The sequence below is a fragment of the Macaca nemestrina genome, chromosome 1 (assembly GCF_043159975.1).
Source record: "Macaca nemestrina isolate mMacNem1 chromosome 1, mMacNem.hap1, whole genome shotgun sequence".
NCBI classification, from domain to species: Eukaryota; Metazoa; Chordata; class Mammalia; order Primates; family Cercopithecidae; genus Macaca; species Macaca nemestrina.
The window spans coordinates 137270-148160 of record NC_092125.1 but is presented as its reverse complement, the minus strand read 5'-3'; the positions used below and the strand labels follow the sequence as shown (position 1 = coordinate 148160).

Genomic DNA, 10891 nt, shown 5'->3' with positions numbered 1-10891 from the left:
TCCCCCCCACGCTCCCCCTCAAGCCGGGCCTCCTTGGGAGGCCTCACACGCCCCCGCCCTGCCTTCGGTTTCCGTACAAAATGGCGCCCCACGCTGCTCGGGCTGGTCCTAGGTTGCCTCCAGACCATCCTCTACCAAGGCTGAATGAAAGAAACACATGAATGTGGCGCTGACGAAAATTCAGGCGCGGGATGGAAGTCGAGAGTAACTGGTGAGAAAAGCAATACTAGCTATAAAATGGAGATAATAGCCTCAGAGAGAAGTGCCATCTTGCTTTACGGAGCTGCGGCGGCGGCTGTCCGGAAGCCACTTCCGGCCTGGTCCGGGAAGGCGGGCGCGACGCCGAAAGGGAGCTGGTCAAGTTCCGGTAGCGGCTCCTGGGGCGACTCCAGTCCGGACCCTGGCGGACTTCGCCGGCGAAGGCAAAGTCGATTTCCAAAAGTGACTTTCCTCCCTCCAGTGAAGGCGGCGGAACCCTTACTAACGGCGTGTGAGCGGACGGCTCCGATGGGTAAATCCCAGCCCTCGAGGCCTCTGGACCTCGCACTTGAACGACATTTTGGTGTGGTCACCAATTACTCCGTGAATACTAATCAGGAACGTAGTCAACATTAACTCAGTTAATTCACTCGTGCACCCAGGGTCAGATGCCCTCGATGAGCAGGAGTTTGTTCCATGGCATTGTGTGTCGTTACCTGGGTCCATGAACGAGCGACCCGGTTGTCACCTCTACCTGTCGCTTGGTGAGGCGAGGGCCTAGGCCTAAGGGGAAGGGCTTCAGCGTGGCATGCTTTGTTTTTACAAAAGGCGTAACTTCCTCGGAGTCAACTCAAAGTTTGCCCTGCAGATGGAAAAGGCAAATGGGCTGAGTTCCCCTTCTTTTTGGATCCTGGCAAAGATAACCCAGCTAGACACTGAAGCAGTGAAAAAGACTTTATTCAGTAACCACTTACAGAAAGGGAAAGAACTGACCTCTGTTCCGATTTCTACAGAAGTGATTGGGCATGTCAAAGGGAGAATGAAGGAAGGAAGGTGATCAGGGCTCAACAGTGTCAGAGAAGTGAAAAGTTACAGAGTTGATTGGCATAGATGCGATTAGGCCAGATGTGTCTGCTGGCTAGCAGCTGTAGAAGTTAGAATGCTATTCTTATTTATTTATTTATTTTGAGACGGAGTTTCACTCTTGTTGTCCGGGCTGGAGTGCGATGTCGCGATCTTGGCTCACTGCAACCCCCACCCCCACAAGAACAAGAGATTCTCCTGCCTCAGTATCCCGAGTAGCTGGGATTACAAGTGCATGGCAACACCTCTGGCTAAGTTTTCTATTTTTAGTAGAGACGGGGTTTCCCCGCGTTAGCCAGGCTGGTCTCAAACTCCTGACCTCAGGTGATCCACCCGCCTAGGCATCCCAAAGTGCTAGGATTACAGGCGAGAGCCACCACGCCCAGCCTACAGTGCTATTGTTGCACTGATATTGGGAGGTAGAGGCTCTGCCCTTCTTGACGATCCATTTCAGAGGAATGGCTCTCAGGTCCTTTAAAAGGACCTCTTGAGTTGTAGCAGACACATAAAACACCTTAAAGAGAAGAAAGAAGGATTCATAATTGTAAGCCCTTAATAAACGCCCTGAGAAAGGGAGATCAGGAGCCTATCATCGGGTGTTGGCTAGAACAAACAGTAAATTCTCCTGTCTTAGCATTGAGCTTTCTCAGGCAGGCATTTTCATGGGGGAGCTGGGGTTATCCTAGGGACGTGATCTTACACTGCTAGAAGGCACGCTAAAGTTTGTCTCTTAGTAACTCAGAGGTTTGGATGGAGTCATGTGCCAAGAGTTCTACAGTTCTCAGTCCATTTCTTCTACCCCTTCATCCCATGAATAACGATTTTTTTAATTGAGCAGAGCAAAATATATTCCTTTAAAAGAGGTGATTGAAAACAGATTTTCCATTAAATTGGAGGTTTTGTTTTTAAAATTACAAAAGTGATTTTTCTAATTTCAGTAAGTCAGCAGGACCTTGAGTAACATTGTCTAAGTGGACAGCTTTGATGGATAATAACGCCTTCTACTACAGTCCTTTTTGTTATTAAAGTGCCATACAGAAACCATAAAAATTAAATATAAGGTGATAAACATGATTTATTTGTTCTCTACCAGTCACTTTAATTTTGTAGAACTAGAATTTCACTGTAATAACCTCATTTTACCCAAGATGTTCTGTTTACCCCAGCCTGAATTCTCCAACCTTTGTTATTCAGCACTGTTCCAGTACCTGTCATTCTTATACCCCATCGCATAGCTCCTTTTCTCTGTGTAATGCTTAGCAATCACAAACTGCTGCCACTTGTTACAGATCTTTGGTGGGAAAACATTATGAATACATAGAATGCCCAGACCTCTAGATCACGTCCTGAGCTTTAGCATCCCCTTTAAAGTCTCCACTGGTCTCTTCCAAGGTTGACTCTCACCCACTGAGACCAGATGTGAATCTATCATGTATAGATTGTAATATAATCCCACAAGAGTTTTTCTGCTGGGTTTGGATAATGTTTTAGGTAGGAAGAGATTGGGCGATGCTGTGCATTGATTTAACCTAAACTTGTTTATTGAAGCCAGCCACAAACATGATGAATTAAAACTTTTGTCTAGAGCTGCACTGTCCGAAAGACCTTTCGGCAAAGAAGGAAATGTTAATCAGCTCTGCACAGTATGGTAGTCTCTAGATACATGTGGCCATTTAGAACTTGAAATGGAGCTAGTGTGATTAAGAAATTGTATTTTTTATTTTAATTTAAATAGCTATGTGTAGCTAGTGGCTCCTTTCCTGGGCAGCACGTTTGTAGAACCTGCCTTTTCTATATAATTTCTTCAGAACACATACTGAACTTTCACATCTTCAATACAAAACAGCCTCTCAGTCTCCACTCTCATTTGTCTTTTCTCCACTTCCTCTCCCTTCCCATTCACCTCTACAGTCTGGCTCTGGATGCTGCCAATTCATAGGAATTACAAAGATAAGGTGATCCATGCTCTTATTTAACTTCCGAGTCACCCTTATACTGGGTTTCCTCTTCTCTGGCTTGTTGATTCATTCCCTTATGCAATATGTCTTTACTGAGTGCCTATTATGTGCCAGAATTTCAGGCAGTGTTGAGAAAAAGGACACTATCTCAGTTCCCATGTAGCTGATAGTCTATGGTGCTCATTTTATTTTATTTTATTTTATTTATTTATTTACTTATTTGTTTGAGATGGAGTCTCACTCTGTCGCCAGGATGGAGTGCAATGGAGCGATCTCGGTTCACTGCAACCTCTGCCTCCCAGGTTCAAGTGATCCTCCTGCCTTAGCCTCCTGAGCAGCTGAAACTACAGGCACATGCCACCACGCCCGGCTAATTTTTTTGTTTTTTTAGTAGAGACAGGGTTTCACCATGTTGGTGAGGCTGGTCTCCAACTCCTGACCTCAAGTAATCCACCTACCTCGGCCTCCTAAAGTGCTGGGATTACCAGTGTGAGCCACCACGCCCAGCCGATGGTGCTCATTTTATAAACTGATGAGATTCAAACTAATTGGAAGACAACCCAGATACATGTTTTACCTTGCAACCCAGTATACATATATGTGTGTGTAAATATATTCATTAAAAAGGTACAAGAAAAGATCTTTACCCAAATTATATGTAAAGCACATTAATATTTTTATACTATTTTTAAATGCTGGTGGAGATCTCTTTTGTTGATTTCATTACCTATTCACAGTTTGAAAACCCTGTCCTAAATGTTACTGTGCCCCAGGCCCTGATGTTAGCCTCTGACCATCTCATGCTGCCTACTTTCCCTGAGTGCCCTTACCCTAGTGCATGGCTGTAGTCCTTACCCATGGCTACTGTTCCTTCCTTGGAGCTCTTTCTCCACAGACTTTCCACAGATCACATTCTGAGATCCGTCAGCCTTTGAGATACAGCTGGCCTGTCCCAGAGTTGCCTCCCTGTCGTGGATCCAAATCTGATTTCATCCCCTTTCCCAGATCCTGCTCTTCTGACATTTAATGTTGGTAAATGGTTCTACAGTCCATCTCTTTACCCTAGGGAAAAACCTAGAAGGCACCCCCCACATTGCTTTTCATCACACTGAGTATCTCAGAGAGATGCCTTCTGTTCATCTCATTGCTGTAGCTTCAGCTTAGACTCTCCTCATTTCCGTCATAGGTCACAACCTCCGAAGTCTTCCAAATCAGCGCTTAAGGTCGCACTTAAGCAATGATGGAAGTTACTATAGTTGCACTGTCCAACATGGTAGCTACTAGTCATGTGTAGCTCTTTTCCAGGTTTAAATAGCCACATATGGATCCTGTCACAAGGATCCCTCCTAGTTCCTGGCATTAATAAACAAGCAATCCACCCCTGTAGCCTGACTTAGTGAGTGAAATGTAAAAATATGAAAGCCATATGAAGATGTTAGCAACACCGTCAGTTACAATGTAATATCACAAATCAACTTTACTTCTTAGTTAAATTTTTTCATAAATTTTTACTTGCAACTTTTATTTCTAATTTTCTCACATAAGTACCCTAAATTGCCTCCATCATTAAAAATTACCTTTTTTAGGTTTTTTTGCCTACCAATATAAGCTATCTTTTTATAGTTCTTAACTTTTTTCCTACTGTCAGTTATATATTTAATAAATACCACCATTAATTGCTGATTAAACATATTGGAGTCGACAAATATATAGTAATAGAAAGCAGATCAGTGGTTGCATGGTGGGGAGGTGGTAGAGATTACAAAGTGGCATGAAGCAACTTGTGGGTAGTGGATATGTTCTCCATCTTGATTGTAGTGAGGCTTTCTTGAGGATATATATATATATGTCAGAACTTTTCAAACTGTACATTTCAGTGTGTAATTTGTGTATCAATTATACCTCCCTAAAACTTTTTTAAAAATCCAGTTGAAGGCCAGGCGCGGTGGCTTACGCCTGTAATCCCAGCACTTTGGGAGGCCGAGACGGGTGGATCACAAGGTCAGGAGATCGAGACCATCCCGGCTAACACGGTGAAACCCCGTCTCTACTAAAAAATACAAAAAATTAGCCAGGCGTGGTGGCAGGCGCCTGTAGTCCTAGCTGCTCCAGAGGCTGAGGCAGGAGAATGGTGTGAACCTGGGAGGCGGAGCTTGCAGTGAGCAGAGATCAAGCCACTGCACCCCAGCCTGGGCGACAGAGCGAGACTCCGTCTCAAAAAAAAAAAAAAAAAAATTCCAGTTGAAAACTTGCTCCCAGAAATATATAATGTAAAATCTACTAATAAATGTTAATGAAAGGGACAGCCTGTATTACACTTATTTGTTTATTTAACTTTTTAAAGACAGGGTCTTGTTCGGTCACCCAAGTTGGAGTGCAGTGGCCTGATAATAGCCCACTGCAGCCTCCAACTCCGGGGCTCAAGCAATCCTTTTGCCTCAGCCTCCCAAGTAGCGAAGACTACAGGCCTCCACCACCATGCCTGGATAATGTTTTGATTTTTGTTTTTGTAAAGATTGGGTCTTGCTATTTTGCTCAGGCTGGTTGTGAACTTCTGGGCTCAAATAGTCCTCCTGCCTCAACCTCCCAAACCATTAGAATTACAGACGTGAGCTCCCATGCTTGCCCTGAACCTATATGAATAAAAATCTTTATTTTTACCCTTGTTAAATCTGCTGAGTTTTCCAGAGGTAAATTACTTCCCCGAGTTGCTCATTACATGTCATAATAAAAACAGCACACACTTAGGCAGTGTATGCCTTGCACCAGGCACTGTTCTGGTTTATTCATTTGATCCTCACAAAAACCAACTACAGCAAATTGTACCTTCATTTTACATTGAGGAAATTGACAGACAAGGAGATTAAATAACTTATCCAAGGTCATACTGCTGCTAAGTGGTGGAACCAGTCTTTAAATACAGACAAAAGTATTTAAGATTTTTAAAAATAACTTATAGCGACACATATGTTCCGTTTAAATGTATCTACTTACATTTTAAATGCTCTAATTTGTGAAAATAACCAAAATCAAAATTCTTTCTAAAGATCCGACAGGTTTGCATGTGATACCATTATTATTTATACTACTGTTCTTTTTTATTTATTTTATTTTATTTATTTATTTATTTATTTTTGAGATGGAGTCTCGCTCTGTCGCCCAGGCTGGAGTGCAGTGGTGCTATCTAGGCTCACTGCAAGCTCCACCTCCCAGGTTCACACCATTCACCTGCCTCAGCCTCCCAAGTAGCTGGGACTACAGGCACCCACCACCATGCCTGGCTAATTTTTTCTGTTTTTTAGTAGAGACAGGGTTTCACCGTGTTACCCAGGATGGTCTCGATCTCCTGACCTTGTGATCTGCCCGCCCCAGCCTCCCAAAGTGCTAGGATTACAGGCATGAGCCATGGTGCCCAGCCCCTATACTACTGTTCTTAACCTTTTAAAGTGGTTTGAATTATAAAAACTGATTTTATCCTACCTTGCATTTTACTTTGAAACTGATTTTTCCCCTGAGAGTTCTGCTTTGTGATTTTAAGCTTATTTTCTGTATTTTATTTTGTGAACCACTGAGTCTAGATATGACTTTTGAACATAATTTTAATAGAACATAACTCAAAAAAAAATGTCATTAAGGACTAGGAAGCAATTTTTTTTTTTTTTTTTTTTTTTTTTAGATGGAGTCTCGCTGTGTCACCCGTGCTGGAGTGCAGTGGCCGGATCTCAGCTCACTGCAAGCTCCGCCTCCTGGGTTTTTACGCCATTCTCCTGCCTCAGCCTCCCGAGTAGCTGGGACTACAGGCGCCCGCCACCTCGCCCGGCTAGTTTTTTGTATTTTTAGTAGAGACGGGGTTTCACCGGGTTAGCCAGGATGGTCTCGATCTCCTGACCTCGTGATCCGCCCGTCTCAGCCTCCCAAAGTGCTGGGATTACAGGCTTGAGCCACCGAGCCCGGCCAGCAATTTGTATTTTAAAGGAAGTTGATCTTCAAATGTCCTCTCAACAAATATTCTACTTTTGTGCTATTTCAATTTTATCTAGTTTACTGTAGCTCTTCACCATTAGTTTACCTGTACAAATGTAAAAATAAGTAAAGTAGCAATCTCTCCGATGGAATCAGTGTTTGAGTCCTTGAAGTTGACCACAGACTGTAAGCAGCACAAACTCCAATAGTTTTCTATTAAGGTTACTGTTTAATTTAAAAGACATTAAATCCTCTGTGTCAACCCACTAAGATTAATATGTGTGTTATTGATTCAATTTATGTTTTCACTTATCTTCTTGTTTCCTGAAATCCATTTTGATATGGCTTTACAATATATTTGCAACTTGAAATTAATACAAACCCTTATTCCTTAAACACCAAATAAAACCTTCATTTCAGGATTTAATCAGTACAGTCTTTCCGGTTCTTATTATTCTAAATTGTTAGATTTCACTTTTCTGTGCTTGGTTCTTTCCTCTATTTGAAAACTGTGTCAGTTGACATCTGTGGAGTTATTCGGGGAAGAACTGGGAGCTACCGTCCTCTAGAAGCCAATATTTTTATTGTAACTGAAATTAGAATGTTTGAAGAATGGAAAACATTGTATTTAGCAATATAGGAACAAGATGAATGAAACTGAAACAGTCTTCTCAGTCCTTATACCACTAACAACATGGTAAGGCTTCAGCATCTGATTTTTGGCATTGTGAATATCCACTGGGCTCACACTTCAGACAGGGATTTGAAATAGTGGTGTATACCTTAGCCCTACTTACTTGCCTTTCAGTTGCCCCCAACTCACTCTCTCAGTCTGGATTGAGTGCATGCTCACTCCTTTCCTGTTCATCTAATCCCTCTGCCTGACCCAGTCCCATCACTTATATTGCAGAAATCTCCCAGTGGGGGTGTGTGTTGGGAGGTGAAAATCATTGTCACCTCCATCCACAGACCCCTATACAAAATCCTGGCTACGTGCTGAGCCAATGAAGTTTACTGATGACCTACTGCAGAATTACCCTATTCTTCCTCTTGTGCCTTTACACCACTTGGTACTTTGCACATGATGGGATGGCAAGGTCTGTGGTGGGGTCTGCCCTCCCTCAGCATGTCCTCAAAGGACTCAAGTCTCCATTTCGTCTCCAATACTTAGCCCATTTCTTTGCACATACCAGGTGTTCAGAAATGTGCACCCAGCCTCTGACTGACTCTGCCCAGAAGCTTATAATTTAGTAGGAAAAATAAAGTACGCACATTATTCTAAAGTACACGGTGGCCAGGCATGGTGGCTCTTGCTTGTAATCCTAGCACTTTTGGAGGCCGAAGACAGCAGATCACTTGAGGCCAGGAGTTCAAGACCAGCCTGGGCAGCATGGTGAAACCCCATGTCTACTAAAATTACAAAAATTAGCTGGGCATGTTGGTGCGTGCCTGTAGTCCCAGCTATTTGGGAGGCTGACACACAAGAATCACTTGAACCCGGGAAGCAGTTTCAGTGAGCCGACATCATGCCACTGCACTCCAGCCTGCGTGACAGAGCAAGACTCTATCTTAAAGTACATGGTAAAGGATGTAAATAACAGAGAAAGTGTCTTATGTGTCTTGTGGCTTGCAAAGACAATAAATACTTTTACAATTTCTGGATGAACAATACTAGTTGTCTTCAGAAAGAAGATACAGTTTTCACTTTGAGAGTGGGTTGGCGTTTGAACAGAAGCCTGAAGGATAAGTAGGACTTTGGCAGACAAGAAAAAGTGGAGCAATAGGAGAAATGTATGCCAAGCTGAGAGAAATGTAGAAGGCAGGTGGGGAGTGATCCGGTTTAATGAAGAGTTTAAGAGAACAGAATGGAGAGACAGGTTGGAATAGGTGAAAGAGGGTCTTGACTATCACACCAGAAGAGTAAACTTCATTTGGTGGTTGTACAGATTTTTTTGACTGTTACTGAGCAGGAGTGTGATGCAATCAGATCTTTAGGGAGATTCATCTAGAAGGTTCACAGCTGTTATCTCCAACATCTAGAATACTACCTGGCATATAGTAGACCTTCCATAAATATTTTGAATATTTACAGAACCACATTAAGAGTTGTCATTTATTGATGTAGATGTGTAGAGAAATAAAACTATTTGGATGTGATATTTTTAGTTGACAGATATACACATAACTTCGTCCTTGACCTTTCTTTCACTACTTTTGGCATTCCTGTTACAATTATCATCCCCCACTGTGATGACTTCCATAACATAGGAAACCTAAATCCAGCTTCCTGTTCTTTCCCCACGTTATTTGAGTTTTTCCCTCCAAAGCTACACAGAAGAAAGTCATCTAATCCAGGCCTCTTTCACGTGAAAGTTTGTTAGAATTTGTGTACAGTCATTATGTGCACAAAAAAAGATTTCTCTTTCTAGGTTAAATATCCCCAGCCCCTTTAATCGTGTGACCATCCTAGTCACCATCCTCTTCATGTCTCTGGGATTAGCCAAGTGTGTCAGTGCCCTTAAAAACATGACATCAATTCTGAGCAATGAGTCCAGAAATGTCTAAATTAGTACATTTCTCTGGCTTAAAGACTCTGGAAATATCCTCAACTAATCATTCTCTATATAATACTACCTTATCTGTGTATGATTCTTTACAATAAAAATATATATACTTCAAGCACATTTTCCATGTCTCTCTCAATGTTATCGCTTCCTGGTTCAGGACCTCATCACTCCAGACCTGCATCCTGTGTCTTGCTTTTCAGCTTTCTTGCCTGCTGCTACCAGATTTGTGTTCCTTAATCCGTGTTGTCATATGCAGGTCAGCAAACACTCACTGATCATCTGTGGTGTGCTGGCCCTGCGCTCATGCCTCAAGGGATCAATTGTTCATGAGTAGGACAAGGCCTGTCCCTTAAGCTATGGGGGAACAGTATTCATCTGACTATAACAACAGTAACAACATGCGGGAGGTTGCGCTGCAGCATGGATATATCCCCAGGACTGAGGACAGAGAGGGGCATTCTAGCATAGGTTTATGGAGATAGCATTTGACTAAGCTTTTACAAATTAAAACAGAGAAGAGGGTAAGAGTTATCCAGTCCAAGCATGGCAGGTCTAAGTGTACACTAATTTAGGGGACCCCCTGAGCAGAGCTCAGGATGTGTAACAGGAAGACTGGTACTAAGTGACCTGGAAAGGAAGATCAGAGCAGTAAGGAAGGACCTTGAGGGCCATCCCTGGGCGTCTGTTCTGATGATATAGGCACACTAAAGGACGGCTAGGCTCCCAAAATGCATTTCCGGAAAACAACACTAGTAGCATTTCCTACTAGAAGACATTAGGGTCAACATTTGGACAGGCAGTTAAACCAGCAAGCTCATGGAGAGGCAGCTGGCAAGCCGACCAGGAGTAACCCCTATCCCTGCCATTGCGACTTTGGGCGTATCATTAACTTGTGGGGTCCTCACCTAAAATATAGGATAAACGTTCATATTTCCCCTGGCAGGGTTGTGGTGAGGTCTGAGAGATAATGGGTATCCAGTCCGGCCTCGCTTACAAGAAGGCGCTGACTTAACTTCGGGGATGGCTGCCGCGGCCCCGTCCGCGCCGGGCACTGGCTACCGCGCCGGCAGCACCGAAGGGTACACCTGTCCGGGTCCCGCCGGCGGCCGCGGGAGGAGCTGCTGGAAGACTAGACGGTTGGGCCGCCTGGCTCCCGGAACTCCGCGGCTGGCGGCTGAGGCGCGCGCCGGGCTCGGCGCCCTTTGCTCTGATTGGGCGGGACGAGGCCCAGGGGTGGGCCGACAGACAAAGGGGGAGGCAGGAATTGGTCAAGTCCGGAGAGAGGGCGGGGCCTTGGCGCGCGCGGGAGGCGGGAGCGGAGTCCCCCGGGCTTTCTCTCTT

The 10891-nt window shown here is 43.9% G+C and overlaps 1 long non-coding RNA gene across 1 annotated transcript; it reads left to right on the top strand.

Moving 5' to 3' along the window:
* Positions 1 to 41: 41 nt before the first annotated feature.
* On the top strand, positions 42 to 7410 carry LOC112423413 (uncharacterized). The gene is made up of 2 exons (XR_011609851.1): positions 42 to 511; positions 6697 to 7410. It is a non-coding gene; the product is annotated as an uncharacterized lncRNA (long non-coding RNA).
* Positions 7411 to 10891: the final 3481 nt, after the last annotated feature.